General features: G+C 32.8%; 1 pseudogene; it reads right to left on the bottom strand.

Moving 5' to 3' along the window:
• Positions 1–7027: 7027 nt before the first annotated feature.
• LOC145280605 (U2 spliceosomal RNA) lies at positions 7028–7165 on the bottom strand (annotated as a pseudogene).
• Between the last annotated feature and the right edge of the window lie 1330 nt (positions 7166–8495).

Raw genomic sequence — 8495 nt, 5'->3', positions numbered from 1 at the left:
TAATCATCATTAGCAAGTTTGTTCTAAATTCGTAATCATCATTAGCAAGTTCATTCTTAAAATGCATAGGGACTCGCAGAAACACTTAAAATCTATTGCTCTGAGCCTCAGGGGTAATCGGTCTACGATGCGAGTAATGCACCCTTGGAGGAAAATTAAGTTGTCTGCTCCGGCACTGATAAATTATAACAATGCAATCTAGACACGCTAAATATCTTAAGTAATGATCGTCATGCAGATTAAGGATTACAGCGTTTCTAAATCACTAGTAGGCTTCCTGTCAGTATGCAACTGTGTCTAAGGTAACTTGCAATATATCTGAAACTTGTGTTATATCTATAAGAACAAAACATAATTAAAACATTAGAAATCCGAAATCATTCTCTTTCTACTTGGGATTCAAAAACAACAAAACTCGGCGCTATTTGAAGTATCACTCTCGGTAAACGTTTAGTAAAATTTTGTCAAAAAAGATTTATACGAATAGTTTGAGAAAAAGAATATATTATATATATACGAAGATGGTTCCGAAATTAAAGACTCCTATTTTGCAACTTAGAATTTTGAACAACCAAAAAGTAGAGGGCATAATATTAAAACGAGCGCTGCAATATGCTCCAGAATCTGTGTTTTACAAACTAAAAAGCACTCCACACAGAAATAGTCTAGTGATTAACGCTTGCTGTGTATACGCATCCAGGACAATTGTTTTCAAATCTAGGGTCCTTCTAAAAGTAAACCCTTTTCTTCTTAACTCAAAATGTTTAATATCTATTAATACGGGAGAGGTACAATTACATTAGGTGGCATTTTGAGTTCAAGAATTTATTTTTCTACATAGTAACTTCCAATCTCAACTCACTTTTGCTGAAAAATTAATTACACATCCTTCTTAGACGCAGATCCTTTTATTATGTTGCTCTTTCAGACTGTCACACCGTCATTATCTGAAAGAGACATGTTATAAAGTTTATGCCATAAATGCATAAGCTCAGTACTCATGAAAATACAGTTTGCCATTCTCTTGTGTTTACTTGCTCGGGAAAATGGGAGATGCATTTTGTATTTAATATTTTTTCAGAAATATATATTTTAGTGTAATTAAATTTAAATTAACCTTAAATAGTGTGTGTAAAAGCTTTCATGGAAAAAGTATACCTGATGTTGTTGCGTTATGTATGCTGTTTTCCTACGAGAAATGTCAGACGAAAAGCTGTTAAGTTAATTTATAATTAGCTTCTATTAAAAAGACTGTAACTCATTCCAAAATAGATTTATGCTGTGTAATCATAATCGTATTGCACGGACAATATCATTATTATAGCATATGTAATATTTATATATTTGAAAGTAAGACATTAAACGTATGAGCTAAATAACAAAATAGTAGGATATTTGAGGATGGAAAATTCGAGATATCTCTTATCTTAAATTTCACTTACACAAGGGCAATAAAAACTTACAGAATCTTACGTTAAAATAAACATGATTTATTTACAATTTAACATAAATTAAAAAAAATATAATATTAATGTCGGTTTATTTAATATTCAAGTGCCCAGTAAAGGGAGAGTCTCAAATTTTAAAATTCAAGTATAACAGATTTTTATTTCATTTTGTCTGTAGTCATTATGCATCAATTTTCTCTTCGTAAAACTGTAATTTAAGCCTTAATACTGGACATTATATATTAATAAAGGTCAGGAAATAAGTGTTTATTTAAATTTAAATATAACTTTCTTTGCAGCTTTCATCAAAATATTCCAATTTTATATCTGTAACTGAACGTTGTGCAAAATTGTAAGGTTAATAGAAATTATTTTCACTCATCGAATGGGTTTGTATCTTTTATGTTTGCGTATATATATATAGTTAAATACGTACAGACATTAGTGATTCGTCCTTTTGGGAATACGTACATACATTAGTGAGTCGTACTTTTGGGAATAGATTCAAACCCGGCAAGCTGAATCATCTTTGGCTAGATTAGCAAAATCCGTACCAAATCGGCTACCGTTAACCACGAGAAATATCGTTTAATTTAAACATTTTATTTTTAAACATTTTATTTTTAAATGTTTTTACGTGACCTAATCGTTATACGATGATCTATGCATAAGATCTTAATTAACCGAGTAAATTCAACAGAAAGTGCTTAAAGAAAAGAAACAAACTTCTTAAAGGGGGATGACAATTTTTTTTTCTATAATAATTAAATACCTACAGAAACTAGTGACTCATCATTTAGGGAATCTTCAGTGCAGGGTGGCATGATTGATACCAGGCCACAGATTCAAACTCGGATACACGAGCAATCTCTGCCTCGATTAGCAAAAAATGCATCACTGTAAATATAGGGCTTACACACAGAAAAGCAATAAACAAAAATAATTTTATCATTATATTCGACACTTAGGTTTTCAAAAATTTCTCAATATATATATATGTATATATATGTATATATATATATATACTTATATATATATATATATATATATATATATATATATATATATATATATATATATATATATATATAGAGAGAGAGAGAGAGAGAGAGAGAGAGAGAGAGGGAAATTAGATAATTTTGCTGTATACGGGTTTTTAATATAGCCTGTTTTTTTTTAGTTTTACGCTATTACTCACGACGTATTGGTAAAATTTCTTGTTTCACCTTTCCTAATTTCTTATATCATCAATTTTAAAACAGAATTATCACGGACCTTTTGTGTCTCTTCTATAAGAACTTTGATTGTAGGAGGAGTTACCTGAAAAAAGTATCCAAATATTTATTTTTACTAAGATTAAAAACAGTAACTGCTGGTGCCTTCTAGTCGCTTGAATATATATATATATATATATATATATATATATATATATATATATATATATATATATATATATATATATATATCCGTTAGGAAGATTACCAACAATTGAAAATTATTAAATTTCAACAAGGGTCTTTGATGGTCCCAATCATAAGAGAACAAATTACATGTTGTAATATTTATGTAAATACTATCATATTTTGCTGCGATGTGCAGACCATTTCAATCATATTAGACATCACCGGGCAAGGCAAATTAAGGTATAATAATCAAAAAGGTTCCAGACCTTTAAAAATTTGGAGGAGAGTGACGTTACCATGATTAGCAATGGACTAAAATTAAGCTTCTAATGCGCTTAAATTGATTTCGAAGATAAAGTTTCTGTTACATGAAGGTGAAAGGAGAGGTTAAAAGGAAGAGTTGAAAGCATAGTTTAAGGTTGCCGAAAGTGGCAAGGAAGGAGTGATAATAAAACAATATAGAAGTCATGTGTGAAAACAGTAGGGGAGCCAGAAATAGAAGCAGGGTGAGCACATCTGTCACGTTTACTGAGATGGTGATAGTGAAGATCCAATTCAAGTCATTAGAGATGTTTCAACTATTAAAAAAGTTTAACTAATTTGGGTCAACTAGTCTGTCAATAAAAATGTGACGTCTGTTGTTCAATTATTTATTTATTCATTTATTCTTATTATTTTTATTGGTGTCTACTGTTTTAAAATTAACGTTAGACTTTTTTTCTTATTTGTATCGTATTGGGTATTTATTTAATTTATATTTTAATAGGTGGGAATATTAAAGCTCATTTAATAGTAGATATTTGTATTTTATGTTCTTTCTTTATGCACATTGTAGCAAGATATAACTTCATTTACGTGAAATATTTTTGAAAATTTAAAGATATACTGATATATATGAATCATAGTTCCCTTCCTAGGGAAGCTAATAACTTTAAAATACTATAAAAAATATACGCATTCTTTAAACCAATAAAAGAAAACACACACACATCCTACCCTATGCACCAAGTTTACCAAGTTCTAAGTGTAAAAAAAGGAAAATATTAGAAAAAACAAAGAAAAATAAATAAAAACACAGGTAGAAAGAGAGAGAGAGGGGGGAGAAACATAAGACATCAGTGCCCACAGCCCAATAAAACAGTAATAAAAATTGAACATACGAATGAAAAGTAGATTCATTTTCACGTTTCCACCTCTCGGATACATTTCAAATGAACTACGAAAACTTTATTTTAAATCTTTAACACATCGTGAATATATTCTTAACATTTTAAATAATTTCGGAAGAGGATGCTTCACAGAACGTCTGAAACGCGTTAAAAAGGAGTTCAATGATTTAAAAACAGTATTACAATGATCTAAACATAATTTTTACTGAATAACCAAGACACGGAATAATAAAACAATGTTAAAAATACACATTGTTGGTGACCACCCCCTTATTTAAATATATATATATATATATATATATATATATATATATATATATATATATATATATATATATATACATATAAATATATATACATATAAATATATATATATCCATATAAATATATATATATATATCTCCATCTTCTTCTTCTTCTTCTTCTCTATATAAATAAAATGAACTCTTTTTCCCGTCGAATTTTGACCTTAATAGGATTAAAAATCAAGATATTTCATGCAAATATAATATGCACAAACGGCAGAACAATATCTGATGTGTGTTATAGGCTTATTATTTCTCACATTCCTCGATAATCTTAGATTTCTATACTTTTTCTGCTGAGAAGTCACGGCCAAAATCGGTTAAGATCAATGGAAGTGGTAAAATATTTTCTCTCTAATAAATTCCTCCTCCCCCTGCCACCACTTAACACCGTTTGGGGATCGTTCACAAGGAACAGTTGAGAAGAGAACACCGGTTTGGCTTCGTAGTTCTTTCATGTGAAGTTATTACAAAACACTAAACTAAGCTGCAGTGCTCTGTGGCGTAGTGGTTAGCGTGCTGGACAATTCACATTATATTTTCACGTTCGCGCCGACCTAACGTAGTCGTTTATTTTTCCTAAACAACTGGAATGAACTTTTCTTGGTGGCCGAACTGTTAACGTTGCAGATGTATTTTTGTTTTTTTTTCACACTTTATTTTCCTACTTTTACTCATGACTCCGGGTTTGATCCTTCCTACTTACCTACCATAACATTTTTTAAAACTCCCCCCTCCCAGAAACAAACACTCGGGCAACGCCGGGTACCCCCGCTAGTATATATATATAAACAGTGTTTAGTAAGCATTAAAGTTCTAATCCGTATGAGCTATTTCATATCACAAATATTCGTTCAAAATAAGTCCTGGAATCTTTTTAAATAATATACATTACATGAAGCGATGAAATTCAAAATACATTTTGGGAATTCATATTTTCTTGATGAAAGTGATTCCACACTTTATACACATTAATATTGATTTTATCGATCTGAAAGTGTGCCTATGTAATAATTATATAAGTAGTCGTATTTGAAATAATAATAATAGTAATAATAATAATAATAATAATAATAATATTAATAATAATAATAATAATAATAACAACAACAACAACAAACTAGCGGGTCATGTAGACATTCAACCGGGGGCTGATTCATATGTAATGTATCGATATTGACATTCTGTAGAGATTCAGGGTAAAATGAGACACTCTGATATTATTGTAGCTATTTTGTGTAATCTGCAAAAGTATGGATCAAAATGCGCTTAAACATGATATTGTAATTCTTGTAGACTTCATATACATTATTATACAGTTAATGTTCTATCGATTTGTATATATTATAATTTTGTGATTGCAAAAATACCACACACACACACACACACAAAGACACACACACACACACACACACACACATATATATATATATATATATATATATATATAACTTGATTTCCTTCAGCTATAATTGAAATCGAAAACACTTTAGACACTGCTAGCACTCATTACTCGGCTAAGACAACTAACACTCATTCTTCGACGAACGGCTTGCTCTCACTACTCGACTAGGCACAGCGGAAACTCACTACTTGGCAAGATGCGACTACGCTATTCAAATAAAACGCCGGCTCAAATTGTATTTCACAGTTACGTGTTGTTTCATAAAGTGCTATCGAATTGTTTTTTTTTTATCTCTAAATAACGTCACTTTTTATAAAATCTACTCGAACATCATTATTATCACTCTACTTAACTAAGGCGACGATTTTCATAAACGCCAGTGAAGTTGTATTTTTAGTTCTCCATTTAACGACGACGAGTCTTTTCAGATTATACAAACACATCGTATTTTAACTTTTCTACTTAACCACGACGACTATTTTTTTATAAAATCCAATTGAATAGTAGTTTAATCTTGCCATTTATCAAGAGTACTCTTTTCATACAATTAAACGGGATCCTGTTTTAATTACTCTAACTAATAACGAGGACTTATCTTTGTAGAAAATTAGATGATATTGTATATTTATATTTCCATTTAACAACGACTCTTGTAATAAAACCCAGCTGAAGAGTATCTTAATTTCTCAATTTAACACCGGGAACTATATTTTATAAAATCCATAATCTCGCTTCGTAAGTAAAACTTCATTTTTCCCCGAAATAAGCTTTTAATTAATTTAGGACAATAAAATTATTGCCAGCATGCACACGGCCGTTTACCACATCGTATCTGTCGCTGTTGTTACGCATTCAGTCTTTTTATAATCTGTTTTTAGGCGTGTCAATTTATTGGTATACACATTAATGCATGCTAAACTACACTGTTATTAAAACATATTCTGGGTTTAGGTTTACGATATTTACGCGCTAAAATAATCTCTTGATTAAGCCAACATAATTACCATTACCTTTAAAAGAGTAATCCTTACAAAAAGAAGGCCGATAGTCATTAGTCGCGTACTCTCTTGCAATGAATGAATGCGTGAATGTAGGATTGACATGAAATTCTTAAAGATAAACTAAAATTACTGAAAAATGGGCTGAAATGACTTAAATAAATAAAAAGTAAATGACTTAGAATGACTTTCATGAACTTAAGGATGAATTGAATGCTTAAAAATAACTGGGCTCCTTCAAAAACAACTCGAATGATCTGGAGAATGCCTTGAATGGCTTTGATACTGACTGGTTGTAAAGTGGGTAATCATTTTACATTACATTAATAGAGAAAAGTGATCTCCCACTTTATATCACAAAATTACAAACATAAGTACAGTATATAATAAAAACAGATACTACACTTTGATCTTTGCCAAAAGGCCAAGAGAAGGGTATTTATTTTCTCCCCCACCGAGCAAATTAGGCACAAGGCCGATTTTTAATGTGAGGAATTAAGGAACAATGGGGACCAACTCCCCGGGGAGTAGGGGAACTGGATAGTTCCAATTGGTATGAAGGGTTGCTCCTACACTGACCAAGGTCTTATATGTGAGTGTATTTATTTGCTTCCCCACTGAGCAAATTAGGCATAAGTCCGTTTTTTTATATGGAGGAAGGGGGGAGAGAAAAGGGGACCAGCTCCCAATGGGTGGGAAATGGGAGCTGGATAGTGACAATTGGTATGAAGGGTTGCCCCTAAATTGACCAAGGTCTTATATGTGGGGTTGTGTGGTATTTATTTGCTCCCCCACCGAGCAAATTAGGCACAAGGCCGATTTTTAATGTGAGGAATTAAGGAACAATGGGGACCAACTCCCCGGGGAGTATGGGAACTGGATAGTTCCAATTGGTATGAAGGGTTGCCCCTACACTGACCAAGGTCTTATATGTGAGTGTATTTATTTGCTTCCCCACTGAGCAAATTAGGCATAAGTCCGTTTTTAATATGGAGAGGGAGGAAGGGGAGAGATAAAAGGGGACCAGCTCTCGATGGGTGTGAAATGGGAGCTGGATAGTGATAATTCGTATGAAGGGTGGCCCCTACATTTACCAAGATCTTATATGTGGGGCTGCCCCCACATATGGTCTCTGCTTGCAGGGTATTTATTTGCTCCCCCACCGAGCAAATTAGGCACAACGCCGATTTTTAATGTGAGGAGTGAAAGGGAAATGGGGACCAACTCCCCGCGGAGTAGGGGAGCTGCATAGTGACAATTGATATGAAGGGTTGCCCCTACATTGACCAAGATCTTATATGTGGGGTTGTGTGGAATTTATTTGCTCCCCCACCGAGAAAATTAGGCACAAGGCCGATTTTAATGCGAGGATTGAAGGGGAAATGGGGACCAATTCTCCGGGGAGTAGGAGAGCTGGATAGTGACAATTGGTTTGAAGGGTTGCCCCTACATTGACCAAGTTCTTATCTGTGGGGTCGCCCCCACATATGGTATTTGCTTGCAGTATGTATTTATTTGCTTCCCCACTTAGCAAATTAGGCACAAGGCCGTTTTTTTAATGTGGAGCGAAAGGGAGGGGGAGGGAAAAGGAGGACCAGCTCCCGAGAGGTGGGGAAATGGGAGCTGGATAGTAACTGTTGATATAAAGGGTTGCCCCTACATTGACCAAGGTCTGATATGTGGAGTTACCCCTACATATGGTCTTTACTTGCAGTATCTGCCGGAACATATACTACATTTTGATCTTCATATTTAATTTATTTCGTT

This window comes from Euprymna scolopes, chromosome 7, assembly GCF_053919585.1.
Source record: "Euprymna scolopes isolate OS-2025 chromosome 7, ASM5391958v1, whole genome shotgun sequence".
NCBI lineage: Eukaryota > Metazoa > Mollusca > Cephalopoda > Sepiida > Sepiolidae > Euprymna > Euprymna scolopes.
Note: the sequence above shows the minus strand (reverse complement) of the source record. Positions and strands in the feature narration are given on the sequence as shown.